Source organism: Podarcis melisellensis, assembly GCF_964234715.1.
Source record: "Podarcis melisellensis genome assembly, chromosome: 2".
Lineage (NCBI taxonomy): Eukaryota > Metazoa > Chordata > Lepidosauria > Squamata > Lacertidae > Podarcis > Podarcis melisellensis.
In genome coordinates, this window is record NC_138529.1 from 76,892,819 (window position 1) to 76,911,497 (window position 18,679).

Here is an 18,679-nt window from a genome sequence, read left to right on the forward strand (position 1 = left end):
CCCGCCAGACCGGGTGACTGGGCATGCGCAGTGGGAGCCGCAAGCTCTTCCTCATGCATTTGCCAGGAAGGGCGGGCGAGAAGGAGGGAAACGTCGCTTCAGGTGGCGGCAGGCGGGTCGAGGGGCGGGGAAACGCCGACCTGCCTTCACACTTCGCGCTGAGGGCCGGCGCAGGCAGCGCAGGGATATCCCAGCCCGAAGCCGCGAGGGGAAGCTGCCGTCCAAGAGGGATCCCGCCTCAAATTTTAGGAAAAGAAAGACGCTTCCCTTAAACTGAGGGCGGGCGGGCGGGAGGATTTGCCTACCACGTGTACGGAACCTTAAGAACACGTGTATGTGCTTAGCAGAGCCGCCCAACCATTTGGCAGGGTGAGGCTGCTGGCTTAGGCGGGACCCCGTGAATTTTGGCCGAAATTGTGTAAGGTCTTGCAATGCCTGCAAGCAGAACACTGGAGGAAGAGATCCCAGTGGAACGAATGGGCTCTACCAGTTTTTTTTTTTAAATTAAAAACAAACAAACCCAGATCCACCTTCCTTGTGGTCTAGCCTTTGCTGGGCAGCCTCGTTAGTCCTTTGGATAGCCACGTGTGAACAAGCTCTTTTAAAAAGTTTCCCCCTATAAGGCAGTCCTGTTGATGTTTCCTCTGAAGACCCACTGATTATTCCCAGGTACAAGTGTACATAGCCTAAGTTACATAGGGATGCAGATTTAGGCTGAAATCCAATAATTTGCTTAGAGGTTAAGTCCCATTGGTATAGGTTTGCACTGTTGATCTCAGAAATAATTGGTTCTGGGAAACAACATGAGGCCAATTTCCATCTTCCTCATTGCTGGCCTTGTCAAAACAGAGAAGGAAAGGCAGGAGGGAATCAGCTATGATAGCTGGAGACGGTCTCTTGACTTGCCATGTACGAAGAATGGTAGAGTATTTTGTGAGGGCTATTTAGGTAAGTATGCCTTCCTTCTGATGTTAAGTAGTCCCATTTGAGGCGGGGGACCACACTTTTTCCACTGTAAAGTTCAATGACGTCATAGGGTGATATTCCAGGATTCTGTACATTGTTTTTTTTAGAAAAGAAGTTAGCCCTTTCTATGGCAGTAAGAATTGTGCCCTGGGAAATATCCCATGTTTGTGAAGTGGGTTCGTTTTCCCTGCTTTAATCCTTCTTGTGCTGGAGAATAAACTGTATAAAACACCACCCAAATATGCTACCTTAGGCTGTACCTTTTTCTCTCATAATAAAATCACTACTTGTACTGTTATAGCCTAAGGCAACCCATAGTTTGTGGCAGCCTAATACTATTCCACATCATCCAGCTTCATTTAGTATTCCTGAGCACTCAAATGAGTAGCCATGCTACTCCTCGCCAGCTCCAGATGCTGGTGTGTACACATGTCATTTTATTATGGAATCAGTGGAGAAAGTACTTGTTTTTTTCTATGCAGTCCATACAAGTGCATATTTTTTGCTCCTGAAAAGCACTTCATGAGAAACTGGTTTCATTCAGAAAATAAAAGCTCGTTGAGATTGATTCTGCATTCTTCTGCAGTATGTCCATTTGAAAACAGGTGTAGGCAGTGCTATTTTTCTAGAAAAAGAAGTGCTGGAACTCACCATGAATACCTACTTCTTTTTCTTAGAATGGCAATGGCACCCACCCGAGAGGTGTTGGAACTCACCTGAGAGGTTCTGGAACCCACCTTAGATGCCAGACTGAGTTCTGGTGAGTTCCCTCTGAGAATAAGTTCTGGGTGTAGGTGGTGTTCCTAGCAATGGAGGGGTGTAACTGTATCTGCCCAGTTACATATGTTTGTACATATACCAAGGTTGCAATCACTACTTCCTTCTTCATTTACCTGGGGCATGGGCATGGAGAAAAAGGCATGGATAACCTAATGAAGGTGTTTCAAATAACCACACCTATCTTTGTGGATGGTAATATCTAAAATAAATCTAGACTGAAAGGATGTTGAGAGCAAGCATGAATGATTCTGGATTAAGGAAAGGTACATTTTTGTGATAAAAAAATAGGTTAGTGTATATACAACTGCATACACACGATACATTTAAATTACATAACTTCGCTCCAAAAAATCCTGGAAACTGTAGTTTAAGTCTCACAGAGCTACAATTCCCAACACCTTTAACAAACTATAATGCAGGATTCTTTGGTGAAAGTCACATGGTTTCATGTTGTTTAAATTCCCTGTGTTATAGGTCCTGTTCCCAATATCTGTCTACTTTATCCAGCAGATCTTCAAGCTTGGTTAAAAAGCCAGCTACAAAACACACTGGTGAGTCAAGAAAATAAGTTTGTTAATGAGGAAATAAAATACTAATAGTGGTATGCAGTAAATTGTGCTGTTAGTTTGCATTTTGCTGATAAAATTATCAATGTCCTAACCTATGATACAATAGATTTTCAGGATGAGATGGTACTAGGGCTGCGAATCTTTTTCTTTTAGGTAACAACATGATGTAGTTCATTGGAAAACTAAATAGATTGCTTTCATGTCAGTGATTTTAGAACTGTGGACTGCATTAATCACTACTTGTGGATCAAAACAAAGGTTTGCAGCTTTCCCCTAGCATTAACAGCTTCTGCTGCTGTTCATGATAAATGTGCTGCTGTTTCCTCTGAAAGTAAACACAGCTAAGGTACAGCAATATGTGCTAATATAGTAAGCACAGAATGCAATCATCAGATTTTGATTTACTCCTTAGCAATTATCTGCAGGATTACAAACATTGTCAAAAAATGTCCTTGGGCTGTACCCAACAGAGTAGTGCCATTTAGCACAAGGACCTAAGGCTGCAAAAGGGGACTTCCCCTTCCCTCTCCTCTTCCTGCCTCCCCCAATCTGTTCTTGGGGTTACCCCAACCCTCTGGTGCAGATCTGGGGAGGGCAGGAGGAGAGGAGAGGAATGAAAAGTGCATAAATACAACACTCTGTGCTAACAAAACTACTTTGTTGGATACTGCCCCTTATTTCCCAAGCATGAATTCAATTTAATGTTAGCATCTGCCTAAGTAGCTGATATTGTTATTTGTAGGTGAGCAATGGGGATTTTGTTATTACAGTACTTGTTCTTTGAAAGCAGTTCACCACCATACCATATAATGATGTTTTAAAAATTCCCCTCTGTTTCAAACTCCTTTGGGTGGTCCACTGTGAAACAGTGACATATAAGAGACAGTGTGGTATTGTGGTTAGAGGGTTGGACTGGAACATGGGAAACCAGGGTTCAAATTTCCACTCAGATAAGGCATATTAAAACAATAATTGTCCTGATCCAGATGCACAAGCAGAAAGAGGTAAATGCACACAAATCTCTCCTATTTTACTTTGATTAGTATGACTCATTATGTAGGCACGGAGGTAAGGGGGAGGCAACAGATATCAGAGTGAGTTCAATTTCCTCTCTCCTGAGCTTCTGACTGAGGATCAGAATCAGCAAGGCTAGCATTTTCTTAGCTAAGAGATGGACAATTCCTGTCTTACTCTTCTTGTGGTTCACAATGGTATTGCAGAATCTTGAGTTCTGATAGCATACTATTCCAAATACTCACTTTTAAGATTATTCAGTCCCAATGATTTTCCATATTTCAAACCATATTTACTTACAACAGTGACTGGAACTGGCTCTGGTTACTCAGTGATGGGAATATGTTCAGCACATGCTAAAATGGCCTTCTCATAACCTCTGTATTCTTTGTTTCATAAAGAAATAAGTTGTGAAGCCGAGCCTTGGCACAAATTAAATTCTGCAGCTGGTCAAATGACACTGAAGCATGCCAGTGTAAAACTGCAGTTTTAGCACAGAGATCACCCACAATTCGTTAGCTGTGAAAAATGCTATAAATAAAAGAATTTATCTGTAATTTTGGGATCTGCTGTGAATCAAAGTTCTTTGATTTAAAATTTTGCACCGTTGCTATGGTGTTTAGATAATACCACATGGCATATATTAATAACAGATTTCTTGAAAATAACATTTGCAGTTAATTTTCTATCTATGCCTTCTCTCAATTGTTCTATTTCACTGAGTGACGTAATAAGATCCCCCACACCCCTGCTCTAAAAGCGTACAGAGTGTATCTCTACAATATACATTCAGCGAGCAGCTGCTTTAGAATGTGTTAGAACTAACAACTTTGCCATAGTTTCATTCAAAGTGGTGTTGCCAGCTGGGAGGTATCAAAAACAAAGTTTTTGATAAGTAAGCATCGCTGTGGATTTGTGTGTCTATTTTTGTGGGTTATGTTCTTTTCTGTGTTTGTGTACCTCTGGTTTGCACATGCAAGAAAGCTATGTAAGCAGCTATATAGCTTTGTAAGAAACTGTAGCTTGAGCACAAAGCTATGATTTGTATGTACCATACTCAGGGCTTTTTTTTCAGCCAAAACTCGCTAAAACTCCGTTCCGGCACCTCTCAAGTAAGTGCCATTGCTATGTTAAGAGAATGAGGGAGGTGATCATGGTGAGATCCAGGACCTCTTTTTCTAGAACAATAGCACCACTGACCATGCTATATATGCAAAGCTAAAAGTGCTATTGTGTTTAAGCAAGTGAAAAAGGGAGTGCGAGCCTTTTGACAAATGGATAGCTACTAGGAGAAGCATAATTTTTTAAATTTTTTTAGAAAAAGATGTTTCTGGCCAAGTTTGTTTGATGCCTTCCCTGTGTATTTTTTTGCCCAATATAATAATACAATTTTCTTGGCCACGGGGTATAGGTATTTTGAATCAATGAAGAAATATTCATAAATCTTAGGAGGCTAAAACAGATGTTTTAGAGACGTTATTATAGTTAGGTTTATTCAACTGACACATTATATGAACCTTGAAACACCCCTTATAACTAGCGGTATTTTTATGTAGATTTATTCATCATAATGAAATATCAGTAGTAACTCTTAAGTGTACATATGCCTACTGCAAACATTCATCCCAAGAAAAGTATTCCCTTACCAAATTTTACCGCTTAAAAAGTGTGACAGTTCCATGTCCTTGTCTCTTTTCTTACTAATTAAGGCAGAAGCCTTATTCTCAGTTAACTTGACATGGACAGGGCTAAAAATCCCAGAGGAGTTTAAGGGACAAACAAGATGAGATGCCATTCACACAACTAGCAGTTATGGTAAAGTCCCCTCCCCCCCCCATTTGGTAATTTGTAGGTCTGGGACTCCTAATCCACACTGGGATTGTTGTTGGGGGGTGGGCTCTACCCTTTGCACCCTCACTGTTGTCCCACTCTGGTTTGCAGTCCCTGTGCTTGCTATTTGCGTTGGAAGAAAGTTTTCAGATAGTGCAAGTAAGAGCTTTTCTTCCCATGCAGATAGCAAGCACACGGATCCCTACTTCAGATTGGGACCTCAGATTGGGACAAAGAGTTGAAGCCCCCAGCCCCTGCCAGGGTACCAGTGCAGATCTGAAGGCCTGCTATTTACTTTTACAAAGCCATTCACACAATTGATTCGTATGAATGATATCTGATCTAGTTTGGCCCTAAGTGCAAGACTCTGGGCCAAACACTCTCCGCAGTACTTTTTCATGAAAATTATATGACAATCTATCATTTACTTAAAACCGAGCACATTCTTGAGTGCTGTGCTTCAGTAGGATTTGGGAAATCTACAAAAGTATCTTTTGTTTTGTTTTTCTAGTACAATCTAATAACTTTTAGGTGGAACAGTTGTGCTTTTAATTTCAAGTGGAAAATATTAACCAATGTTATTGTAGATATTGCCAGACTCTTTATGGATGAATTTGGCAAGTTAAGCACTCATATGGTGTTCAGCGCTCCATGATATAGAAGTGTATTGGGCAGAGATTTGTATATATTTATATTCTCTTCATGGTGTAGAATGAAAATTGTCTTTTAACCAAAATGAATATATATTATAAATATTAAACCTTCAGAGAAGTGTTGTTTTTTTTAAATCGAACTGGCATAGTCGAATTCTGAGTTGTTTTTTGGTAGAAGAATCAGCTAGTAAGCAATATATTAGCCTGGATCATAATATTATCAGTTCAAACACAACTTCAAATTGGGAATTGTTGTGTCAGCTGGCATCATTTACCCCAATGCAATGCTTAAGGGTTTGAAAAGCACAAGGAATGACTTTGTGATTCTTTCTCTGGCTTGTCCATGATTTTGATCTTGAGCAAGGACCAATGATCATTTGGAGAATGGTTGGAATGGCCGCCACATGACACAAGAACATTCTTCTGCTGCTATTACTACAATAGAATTTGTCAACACCACAACATTCTTCTGTATAATGTGCAGTATCTTCATGCCACTACTTTGCTACTCCAGTGCTACATTGTCAGAAACTGTTATGGAGACACTCGGTAAGATATAGGAAAAATTATACATATTACAGTGTCTGAGATAAGCCGTCAGGCGGAGGTCCAGTCAAGTGGTTTCTGGGAGATGTAGTATATAACATGAGTCACAGGGAAGCCATAAAATTAGATACACAAAACTGATCATCTACATTTCCGTATTACTTCATCCATGTTATGACTGTTCAATTAAATTTTACTGTCAGAAGCACAAGGAAATAAAAGATCCAGAGCCAGGTAATGTGGCCTTCCCTTTTCAGTTACCATTTTTGTTTTTTCATAGGTTAGGGGCAGTGCATCTACAGAAGCCTGACAAGCTTTTGGTTTTATTTGGTTTTATTTATTGCCACTTTGTCCCCTCTTCATTCAGAAAACTTGGAATGACCTATATGGAGTTTGCAGGCTGAGTTGTTGCAGTATTATGATCATAAACATTCCATCCAAACACTGAGAAGGCCAAGAACTGCTTAGCTATAATGGTGCAACAGCATTATCTGCCTTCAGGCTATTATTTTGCTTTGTACCTGCCCATTCCCTGTGTACGTTAAAAGTATTGTGCAAATTGAAAAGGTATTACATACTTGTGAATGAAAATCTACAATGTTTTATAAGCCTCAATCAAAGGGAAAAAGTTGAGAACCTGTCAGAACCTGCAAAGTAAAGTTAGATGGGGGCATCTTACTTTGAGAGCCTTATAATTCATAAGAATTAGCTGCCAGTGTTTTGCTCTCCTGCATGCTTTTCTTGATCTGATAAACAGAGAACATAATTTAAGCAATGTGTAAAGTCCCTCACAACAATTTGTACAAGTAGACCGATATCTCAATATTTTCTGCAAACAAAGGTAAATTTCCCAACAGATTCCAATCAATTTTCCATTGGCCTTGGCCAAAGATAGAATCAGAAGTGAAAAATGAGGTGTATCCCTTCTTCAATGCTACTGTTCTCCACTGTTCTGCTGAAATATCTTGTAAAGAATATTAAACTGGCTGGACCAATAGCTTGACTTTGTACCAGACAGCTTCCTGTATGCCCAGTTGCCTCATCTCACTCCACTTCAGCAGAGCTGCCACCATGGCAATGAATCAGCATGACTGGGGAGTAGCAGGGAAGGAGGCCTTGCCAACCTTCATAGTGATGATAAGAGAAAAGATCAATAAATGGTGTTCCTGTGGGCTTCTCACCAGTGTGTGGTCCCTCAATCCTGCCTGTAATTTTGTGCCCTAAAAACAAATACAGTCATTCAACTGTGGCAGGGAATAAACAGCTTTTGGAGACACCAGAGGAAAGCATCAAAATTATACAGGGAAGGGTCCAGTGTTTTGAAAGAATTTTCTCTGTTCTGCCTGCCATTTGTATTAACTTGCTTCCACTATTTTTTGTTCCTTTTCCAACTTCTGATTTTTTCTTTCTTTGTGCTATCCCCCCATTGAAATAGAATCCTAGTGTTGGTGGGAACCTAAAGGGCCATTCGTTTACCCACTTGCCAATTCACATTATGCCTTGGGGAAAAGAAATAAAAAGGCACGTAGTTGTTACAGCACTATTCGCTTCCCAGAAAAAGCACAGAAGTTCTGTGACAGCTGACAGCCTTACTCTCTCCCTTCCAACCACTGGGGAGTGTAGCTGCTGCAGTGCATAGCTATGGCCCCTGTCATTGTGGTTGTCACTCCTTGTCTTCAGTGATGAAAGGATGAGGGAGAGGATGAGTCCAGATACTGTGCTGTGTTTTCCTGACCTGGGAAGCACAGCACAGCAAGGGCAGCAGAAGGAGAGCAGACAGGTCCAGCTTGCATCCTTGCTGATCACCTAAGGGCAATTGCTACTTGCCCCAGGCAAGATACACACTTCATGGCTTCCTTCAAGGAAGGGGACTCAACACATTGCACGATTCTCCAAACTTCTAGATGTGATCTACACTGAACTGAGCAAAGAACACACAGCACACGCACCTCTTTAATCAGCAGGGTTATTGGAGAAGACCCATAAGGAAAATTATTGTGGCTTATGTGGTTATAAGAGTGAATAAAAGGGGAGCCTCTTCATTCAAAGTGCTGTTGGATTCTGAGTTACTTGGAAATGTAGCATTGGCAGGGAAAAGTAGAGGAGCCTGCCAATATTAAGAAGGCCAGCTTGTTAGAAACAGATGCATTGCCAAAGAAAAGTGTGTGTGTGTGTGTGTGTGTGTTCATGGCAGTGTGGAAATGACCACCCTTGTTACATACTTAGCAAAGCCAGATTAAATAATATACAGTGGTACCTCGGGTTACATACGCTTCAGGTTACATACGCTTCAGGTTACAGACTCCGCTAACCCAGAAATAGTCCTTCAGGTTAAGAAATTTGCTTCAGGATGAGAACAGAAATTGTGCTCCGGCAGCGCAGTGGCAGCAGGAGGCCCCATTAGCTAAAGTGGTGCTTCAGGTTAAGAACAGTTTTAGGTTAAGAATGGACCTCTGGAACGAATTAAGTACTTAAACCGAGGTACCACTGTATACAGATACTGCATTTTTAATTCTTGCATTGTACTGACTACGTCAGTACATTTTAAAATATTATAATAGAGACTGCAGCCCTGTTCAGGTATTCTTCTTCTGAACATGCATATGGGAGGAAGAGGAATCATGTCCACTCACAGCCTCTGGCCCCACCATTTGGAGGAAGGGTCTGAAAGGGCCTATGAAGTATAAAGTGCATGTCTGTAGGCTTTGTCTCAGCAATCACAGCCTAACCATGGATCTGTCATGTAGTCATGTAGACCCTTTCACAACTTCTACTAAGCAAATATAGGGGGCAGGGATGGAGCTAGCAGCTGCTGCAAATGGTCACAATCTTGCTCCTGTCTCTATGCATACTCTGAAGAAAGTTTGAACAGGATTGCAATGACCTGACAAAATAGCATTGGAGGAAAATATTTCTGATTCTTCAAGGTTGCCAAAGAGATAAGCAGCTTATTTAGTTTAACAGTGACTTGTTCCTACAAGAGTGGTGAGAACTGCAAATGAAAATGGCAGACAAAGTTCTAGCTTCATGCAGAATTCTCTTCCCTGTGTACATGTCCCTCTTGAGGATTTCTCCAACCTATGCATTTCTGTAATTCTTCAGATGCTGTAGTGTAAGATTTTATTTTTGCCTGGAGTCTCTTAATTGCAACTTTCTCAAATTCAGAAGAGCCCTGCTTATTGGTTGCATCCCCAAACTCACTGTGAGTAAGGCCTAAGGGCACAGACTTCCTTTGGCAAAGGTGGACCATGGAAGAAGGTGGGACGTTCTAAACAAAAAGTACACTTTTGTACTGCTCTCTACAATGTAGATCCACCATTGTTTGTTTGTTGAATACATATCATTGTTTGTACATACAGTGGTACCTCGGGTTAAGAACTTAATTCGTTCTGGAGGTCCGTTCTTAACCTGAAACTGTTCTTAACCTGAAGCACCATTTTAGCCAATGGAGCCTCCCACTGCTGCCGTGCCGCTGCTGCACGATTTCTGTGCTCATCCTGAAGCAAAGTTCTTAACCCGAGGTACTATTTCTGGGTTAGCGAAGTCTGTAACCTGCAGCGTCTGTAACCCAAGGTACCACTCTACCTCAAGAGTGTGTATGTATATGTGTTGTGGGAAGTCTACTAAACTGGAGACCCAGGTTTCCTAAGTGGGGGCTTGAGCCAGAACTTAATATAAAAATATCCCTTAGATACTGAACCCAAACCTAGATGCTGGCCCAAGGCTTACACATATGTGAGGGGCAGATGACCCCTGTCCCTTGCTCTAATTGGTTAGGACTTTAGGTCAGGGCTAGACTTGATTCATCTCATGGTGGGGAAAGCATCAGGTTTGTGATGCAATGGCAACAATAAATGTAGCTGTGTGTCACAGTACTGCACTAGTGCAAAAATGTGAGTTTTCCTGTTTTCCAAGGACATCAGTGGCCACTAGGTGACAATGTTGATCCAGCTTACGAGCCATCCATTGCTAACGAAACATATACTAAACTCTAAGAAAGCACTTTAAGGTCTCCATGTTTAATTATCCATGTTTTGTCTCCTCTGGGGAATTCCAGCTGCTTTTTCCTTCCAGCTTTTCTAAAGGATGTTATTCCTTTCCAATAAATCAGCATTTTATTCATGTAGAATGGTACAAAAGTCACTGCCTGCAAGTACTGATAATTTTTCAACAGCATTTTGAAAGAATTAAGAATTGGGGCGGGGGGGGGGGCATGATAGAGTTGCAGTTGGAAAGGCCTTTCTTGCAGCCCTATGGCATAGTTGAGATCCCTAAGCTTTCTGCTCAAGACCAAATAGATGGGTGATAGTCTCTCATCCCAGCACAGGTAGAGCATGTGCTCAAACTGGGTGGGCTGCTTGTACATCTGGGAGAAGGAGCTAGAGGAAGGGCAAGATGTGGGAAAGGAAAGGAGCTGGCTGGAGCTGAGCTCTCTGGTCACTTCCACACAGTCAGCACTTTTGTGTGGATCTCTCACCCATTCATGTAGATGCTTCTGTACATCCCTCAAACAATAAAGTGCCGCTTCATAACCCACACCCAAGTATGTGGGTGCATTACAATAAATAGCAATTGCATGACAATTGAATTTGGATGCTAGGTGTGGGTGTAATCTGCCCTGAGCCATGGGCACTGCTAGAATGATGTCCCGGCAGGCTGGTTGGTATAGTGTCAGGTAGCACAAATTGGTTGTCAAATTGCCACAAAGAAGAGATAATTAGGCCTGATTTCTGGACGCGTTAATTCACAGAGGAAGGGAAATGCTGCAGACAGAATGATACTCAAGGTTGCTCTGCAGTAATATTTGGAGTGTTTTGCACAATTCTCGCCCATTCTCCGTTTTGCTCCACAGTAAAATAACCACATCTTAATTAGGCTGGCAAATGATGTGCACAAGTGCAGCTTGGGAAATGGTGGTGAGGCAAGTGGTGGGGCAGCATTAGAGTCCTAGGAACAGATTGCTTTCCCTTCATCATTTGGGCTAAAATTATCCCAGGTTGCCTTTTTGAACAATCGGACAACTCACTGGTGCGCATCCAGCAGTTAAAAGCTGTCTCTTCCCTTGCTGTGCTATCAGGAGCCTGAGGCTGGCTGCTCAGGCACAAACATATGCTGCTGTTTTTCACTTTTTGATGGTGATTGGGTAGCTTCCACACTTGTAGGGCTTCGTGCCACATCATCCATGTTTCTTTTATTGCCATTTGGCCGAATTCATATTTTTACTTGTAATATTTATTAGATTAATAGCTGGTCAGGTCTCTAAACAGAAGGGAGAGCCCCACATAAATTTTAATTGAGCATCAATTGGGAGATGCTTTTGATCATTTCCACGCAAGGCTGAATTTGATTGACTAAAATCTGCTGACTACTGGCCCGAGTAATCTAATCCCACTCTAATTAAACTGTCTTCCTGTTTGTTTGTTTGTTTGTTTGTTTGTTGTATTAATTATCCAATATAGTGTACTTTCCTTGTCTATGCAGTGTTCAGGACAGAATATTAGTTGAGAAAATGCTTTTGAAATGTCTTTTTTAAATCATTCAAGTAGGTAGCAATCTATGCAGAGTCTACATGGAGTACTAAAATGATCATTCCAGGGATCAGTAAAGCATTGCAGAAAATGTATATCGTCTTAAACTAGTGTCTAATTAGTAACGTGTTGTGTTTTCAATCTTACGCTATCTGTTTTTCTTTTCTTTTAAATATAAAGCTAGTGAAGCATGAACTGATCCCTATTGCAATTTGTAATACTGTTGCACTCCACCCCAGTCTCCAAGCGGTGCAAGAGCCCAGGGGTTCCAACGCTTACCCATGGCTTGTGTTTTCTTTTCTGAATAAGACACAGTGGAGACTGTGGATATATGGTTTATTTACACATATATACAACCTGAGCCTATAATGGAGGGGTTCATAGCATTATCATTCCAAAAGGGTCTTGTTTTTCCCTGGCTACAGTCTTGGATGCCAGCAGAAATCAACCATGGCTCTGACCTTGAAGAAGCTGGCGTGATTTGTTTTTTTAGGCCTTGCTAAATCCATTGATCCAGCCCTACACTTACTAATTTTAGAAAGTACAGTATGGGGAGAACATGGCACAGTGTGAGGATTCTTGCTCCCTGCGAACGCACAACAATATTCTCTCTTGGTGTGTGTTCCCTTCTCCTCACAGAACCTTAGCAGTTCCCCAGTGCACCATAGAACTTCTCTGTTTACTAGCTTCTGCCTTTTGGGGGGGGAAAGCTTCCCAGGGAAAAACCGAGTTTGGAAAATGTGTGATTTCATCCCTGCTGCTTTTATTGAGAAAGTGACACTGCAATACTCTGATGAGAATAGCTAACTTTTCAAATGCCAGTCCCCAGGGCCCAGATTTCAAACAGGGGCACTATTAGAAATGCAAGAGCACATTTCTCAGCCAGAGTAATCATGTCAGAGTTTGACTCCATTAATGCTCCAAAGCTATTCTGTTTGACCGAGAACACTTAGCTTAATTAGACAGTGCAATGCAGGATTGTTGGCAATTTTTAGAAAGTGAGATTTCCCTCCATCAGTTGAGATGAGAGAACTCTAGAGCTGGCGACTAAAAACGATTTATTCTTACAAGCTTTTCCTCCGTGGCTGAGTTGCCTGCATTATGATGGTTAATAGGAAAATATGAAGCATTTGTTGTGGTGCTTCATGATGATGAATGTACAATTCCACATATACTAACTTCAGTGTGATACTTTAAATGATAGGATGTTTTAAATGGTATTTGTTTTCTTCAGGTTAATGTAGACTGCTTTGGAAGGCTTGCCTTAAAAATTGTGGGGTGGGGAGGGGAGTATAAATAGCTTTTAAAATAGCATGCCACAAGGCTGCAATCTACTAATTGTGCAGCTTTTTCAGGCCAGCCAATAATGATTAAAAAGCATAGATCTATATATTCATACCATTCTAAACATTAAGAGAACCAGACTGACTGCTCTGAAGATGTTAGATCTAAATTATCTGTAGAGGGACATTTTCCCCAAGTGTGAATTCTGCATATTACATTATTTTAAAAATAGTGAGACTGCAGTCCTCAGTTCAGCATAACTTACTTCCAGGTAGACATGTCTTGCCATAGGAAAGCAACAGAGTAAGTTCTGCTGCTGATTACAGATCTGCCATTTTCAGATTAACCACTAAGAATACTTTGATATTTTAAATAGCATGGTTGGCAGAAATGGTGCTTTTTCAATTGTTATTGAACAGAATGGAAAATGTACACAATTAGTAGATGGGAACCTGTTAGCATATGAAAGTGAGTGCATGTGTAATGCCAACAGAGCTGTTTCATGCTATGTAGCCAAATCAGTTCTCAGAGTATGAATCTTTTCCATCCCCTCTTTTTTGCTACTCATAGGAGCCATGTTGTGCTGGTACCCACAGCATTTTTATCAAGACTTGAGCACTGGCATCTGCCGCTGCCCCTTGCCAAAATAGAGCACTGGGTCTTTATGTAATGTGTTACTTTTTTATACTGTAAACCGCCCTGTGCACTTCAGATGAAGGATGGTATATAAAAATAAATAAATAAATAAATAATCAAAACCGCACATTTCATGCAAAGGATAGAGGTATCAGCAAGCCCTGTAGAAGCCAAAGCTTTGTGGAAGTAACTAAAAAAAAAAAAAACCCTTGGTGAAAAACACTCATGGAGAAGAAACCCAGAATCGCCCAGTGACTACTGAGCATACTCAGTGGATGCTGGATGGTGGAATAGAAAACTGGGTAGTAAAGGATTGGGGTATCCTGAAAGATGGTAGTTGGCTAAGGGGACTATCCAGACCTAAGACCAACTGGGATGTTGGTGAATCTCCAGCTCAGCCAGCTGGTCCACATTCTATGTGGAGATTAGGGACAGGAAAATGGCATCCACTGCTTTAAGTGAGGTTGCCCATATCTCTCTACTTTTCAACAGTTCTACCCAAAATAGCTGGTCCTTCAGGACAAGATTCCAGTGCCTTTGTAATATAAGCAATTCACCTCCTCCTATGAGCACTGCACTTTTGAACAACTTTCTATTACAAAATGTTTCCCATGTAAACAGTTGTCTAAGAGGAAGGTCTAGTTAAGAAACAAATGCAATCCTTACGATCTTTTGGGCCTCACAGTTAAATCTACTTTTAGCAGATTGAATCAATGACTTTTTAAAAAAAAAAAAGCTTCAGGAAAACAGAGTTAAAATTGCTCTACCTTTTCAAGTATCAAATAAATATCTTAGCCTGAAACATTTCATTAAAAAAGAATGTATTAAAGTGCAAACCAACCATTCCTGGGACATATTTGTTGTCACTGAACTGTCCAGTTTGGCTGGTTACCTAATAGAGCAGAAGATTTCTGATAGCAATAAGAGATTTATTTTATGGAAGAAATTCTCAGGTTAAGAGTGCTGGAAATGGTATATCTGTGAGGGGAAAATTACAGTTCCCAGGGTTCTTTGGGGAAGGCATGTGCTGTAAACGTCTTGGTTATACTTGAAACATATTGTTTATCATATAGTGTGTGCTTGTCCCACCCCATCCCACCCAACTGAAACATGTGCACCCCTGTAAAGGCTAACTTGATCACCTGGGTAAATAAATATGTTTTAGACTGGTGCCTAAAACCAGACAATAATGGTACCAAGTATGTTTTTCTGGGGTGACCATTCTACAGATGGGATGTCACCACATGGAAAAGCCCATTCCTGTTTAACTATCCTTCGCACTTCCTTTGGATGGGGCAGAAGGAGAAGGGCCTCTGATGAAGACTGCAGGCTCTGGGCTAGTGGCAAGAGGTAGTCCTTGAGGTATTGAGTTCTTGAACCACATAAGGCTTTACTGTATATTTATAGGTCAAAACCAGCAGTTTGAACTGAGCCTAGAAACCAATCAGTAGCAAGTGTAGTTAGGCCAGAATTGGTTTTTATAAGCCTTCTAGTCCCAGTTAGTAATCTTGCTTCTGAATTCTGCCCTTGCTGGAGAACTGTCTTCAGAGGCAGCCCAGATATAAAGAAGTCCAATAATTGAACCTAAAGGTTACCAGAGAATGGGCAGCTGAAACAAGTGTGAAGGTTCATGTCGTGTGCATTATTTGAGATTGACAGCTACAGTTAATGGTTTCAGATTGATACAGTACAGTACTATATAGCCAAATTGGAAGTACCTTTTGATTTTCTCTTCAAATCATATTAGATAGGTTACCTAGGGATTTTTATATTTGGAAACAACACCTCTGAAACAGACACTATATAGAAACTACTTCATGTAAATGATTTTTTTTTTTATGAAAAAGGTGCAATCTTGTGTTTCTACTGTCCTGCCCGCCAAGCTTTAAGTTCTCCTAAGGAGCCCCTTCTTAGTGCCACATTTCTCAGAGTTGCACATTATGTGCAGCCTCTCTTTACTGTGTCTCTACTGCTGCAGGCTTCCTCCATCAACAATACAGTGGTACCTCGCAAGACGAATGCCTCGCAAGACAAAAAACTCGCTAGACGAAAGGTTTTTCCGTTTTCGATTTGCCTCGCAAGACGAATTTCCCCTATGGGCTTGCTTCGCAAGACGAAAACGTCTCGCGACGTCTAAAAACAAAGACATGTTTTGTTTATAAAGTTAATTTATTTTCCCTTCAGTTTTTGAACTGCTCTTTACAGTATGTGTGACTTTAAAGAGCAGTTAATAAACTGTTGTTGTACCAAATTTGGCTTTGTTTAGACCTTTTTTGACCATAGGAACGCATTAATTGATTTTCAATGCATTCCTATGGGATTTCGTGCTTCGCAAGACGAAAAATTCGCTAGACGACAAAAATTGCGGAACGAATTAATTTCGTCTTGCGGGGCACCACTGTATGGTAAAGGGCCTTCTTCATGGCGGTGTCCCACTTCTGGAGTGCGTCCCCCTCTGAGGTGTGACTGGCACCATATCCCCTCATTCCAGTGCCATCTTAAAATGTGGTTGTTTTCTCAAGGATTTTGTTATTCAGGATGTTGTATGTTGTCCCACCACATGGTTAATTGTACTGATTATCCTGTTTCAGTTAGTTTTACTTTGGCTGTGTTCACACCATACATTTAAATCACATATCTCCCCTCCCCAAAGCATCATGGAGACTGATGTTTACTCCTCACAGAGTTACAATTCCCAGCACCCCTAACAAAGTACAGTTCCCAGGATTGGTTTGACAACACTTGCATCTCGCCCCAGGTCTTGGGTGCCAATTAATACAATGTAAAAGATATGCAATGGATTTTGGATAAATCCATTCAAATGTTTAAAATGGCTAAGAATATATCCAGTTAACACACATTCTTTGTTAGCATGCAGATTTTATATACTATAGTCATTCTGTTTTTACCATGACATCCATGAGATATTTGATAGGGTTTGATTGATTTTGCAAGATTCTCATTAAGATTGGCTGCTAAGCATTAGCAGCCCAGGCATGTGAACATAATCTGAAGTCTTGTGTGTGAGAGAAAAATCGGCCACTTTTCTTACAGAATACTAATGAGACCTGTTCTATAGCGTGCAGCCATTTTAACTGTCTTACCCTTTCACTTGTACTAATAAAACACAGAGAGAAATAGTGTGGTGTTTTCAAATGAACATTCCTTAGCTTGAAGTGTACGTCGAGTTCTTATTAACCTTGATAAAATGCTTTTCACTTCACAGGTAATCCAAGAAAGAAAAATGCTTTGTTCTTTGTAATTCTTTTGCTTTGCGCTTTCGTTCCTACCCCTGCTTGGGCTTTGGATGAGTGATTTCTGCTGAACTGGAAAAATGTCTGCTCAGATTCTTTATTACCAGGAAAGAAACGGGGAAAGCTAGTCTTTGTTTTAGTTTGTTGATAGCTCTATGGGATTCTAAATAATAGACCTCTGCCCAGGGAGTAGGCATCCCATGGAAGAACTGGGAAAGTGTGGAGCCAATAGCAGAGTTGGTTAGAACACGGTGCTGATAACACCAAGTTTACAGGTACTATGCCCATATGGAATAGTTGCATATTCCTGCATTGCTGGTGGTTGGACTAGATGATCCTCAGGGTCCCTTCCAGTACTACAATTCTATGAAGATGGTTTATCGAGCAGTTCCCCATATGACATCTGGTGGTGGGACCTGGGAGGTAGATGTAATTCATCTATCATGAAGGATAAAAGGATGGGAAAGGGGGAAATTCTCCTCCCTGAGAGCTACTAACTTGAGTTTTCAACCCGTCTGGAATTTTTCTTACTAGGTGGAGCAATGTGTGCACGAACCATGCTACCACATTAACTATTATGACTTAGAGGGCTATATTAGGGGTTGTCCTGCAAGAGCACTGTAGTTTGTGAACTGTCCTATTCTGCTCCCCTGATATTCCTTGCAATATAAACTCCCTTCTTCACCTTCCATCTGTCATAATGATGGACATTTAGCTCCTTCTTTAAATAGTTGTCTCTTTTATGTACCATAACAAAGACATTTCTAGCTGTTTTCACATGTATGTGAGAGATGGGTATCAGAAAAAATTAAGTTGGCATAAGAATCAAATTAATGGGTTTCATTTATAGACTTCGGTGTAGCTAAAGTATATTTGAGATAGGAAAATGTGTTGTGCACGCATGCACATGTGTCACAGTTAAGGCACAAATTTGCATAGAATTTGCATATGGTGATTTATATGTATGGTTGGTGATTTAGGCCAGTTTTCAGAGGGGGAGGAGGAACTCTGGCTCTTGTTGTCATGGCTTACTCTGAGCTATTGGGTGCCAGCAGTATTTTCTGGGACCCATACACCATTATGTAGACTAGACCCTCAACTTTGTCCACAATCTTATACTCAGCAAGTGGTTTTTTATGGACATATTAAAGCTAAAAAAAGTCTTGTTCAACATCTAACATGCCCCTTCCCCACCCTCATATCCCTACTTCTCCATCACAACCAACTACTGCATGTGCCTGTGGGCAAAGTAAGGCATGAGTAGTTGGGTCTCATTGGCACTGTGCTTTGCCAGGTGCTCAGCTTCCCTGTAGGCAAAATTTTTAAATTAAGTTTTCTTTTAAAGGGTGGAGTGAGAAGACTACCACCAACAAGATCTGGGGCCGAACCCAATGGCCCTGGGCCACCCTCCACTAAAGTTCCCATGGAAAGCATTGGCATATGACCGGAGTGAAGGGTCTGTCGGTCAACATTGCAGCATGTGTTGAGTAGCGCTGGTTGGAATTCTACCCCCTGTATTATGCACTAACTGCTATCTTTGGCCCATCTTCAAGGGCAGCTCCATGTACAACACATTGTGTACAGTTATTGATAATTCTCTGACATGCAAGGAGTCACAT

General features: G+C 41.1%; 1 long non-coding RNA gene across 10 annotated transcripts in view; it reads left to right on the plus strand.

Moving 5' to 3' along the window:
* Positions 1-29: 29 nt before the first annotated feature.
* The window catches only part of LOC309362656, a 31,646-nt gene continuing 12,996 nt past the window's right edge, over positions 30-18,679 (plus strand). The window contains exons 1-4 of one of the 10 annotated variants that reach the window (XR_014165053.1): positions 804-948; positions 1,644-1,726; positions 2,221-2,301; positions 4,053-6,531. This is a non-coding gene — a long non-coding RNA (uncharacterized lncRNA). Of the gene's footprint in view, positions 949-1,643; positions 1,727-2,220; positions 2,302-4,052; positions 6,532-18,679 lie in introns of those variants that run through there. The other 9 variants (XR_014165044.1, XR_014165045.1, XR_014165046.1 and 6 more) reach the window with 9 other exon arrangements.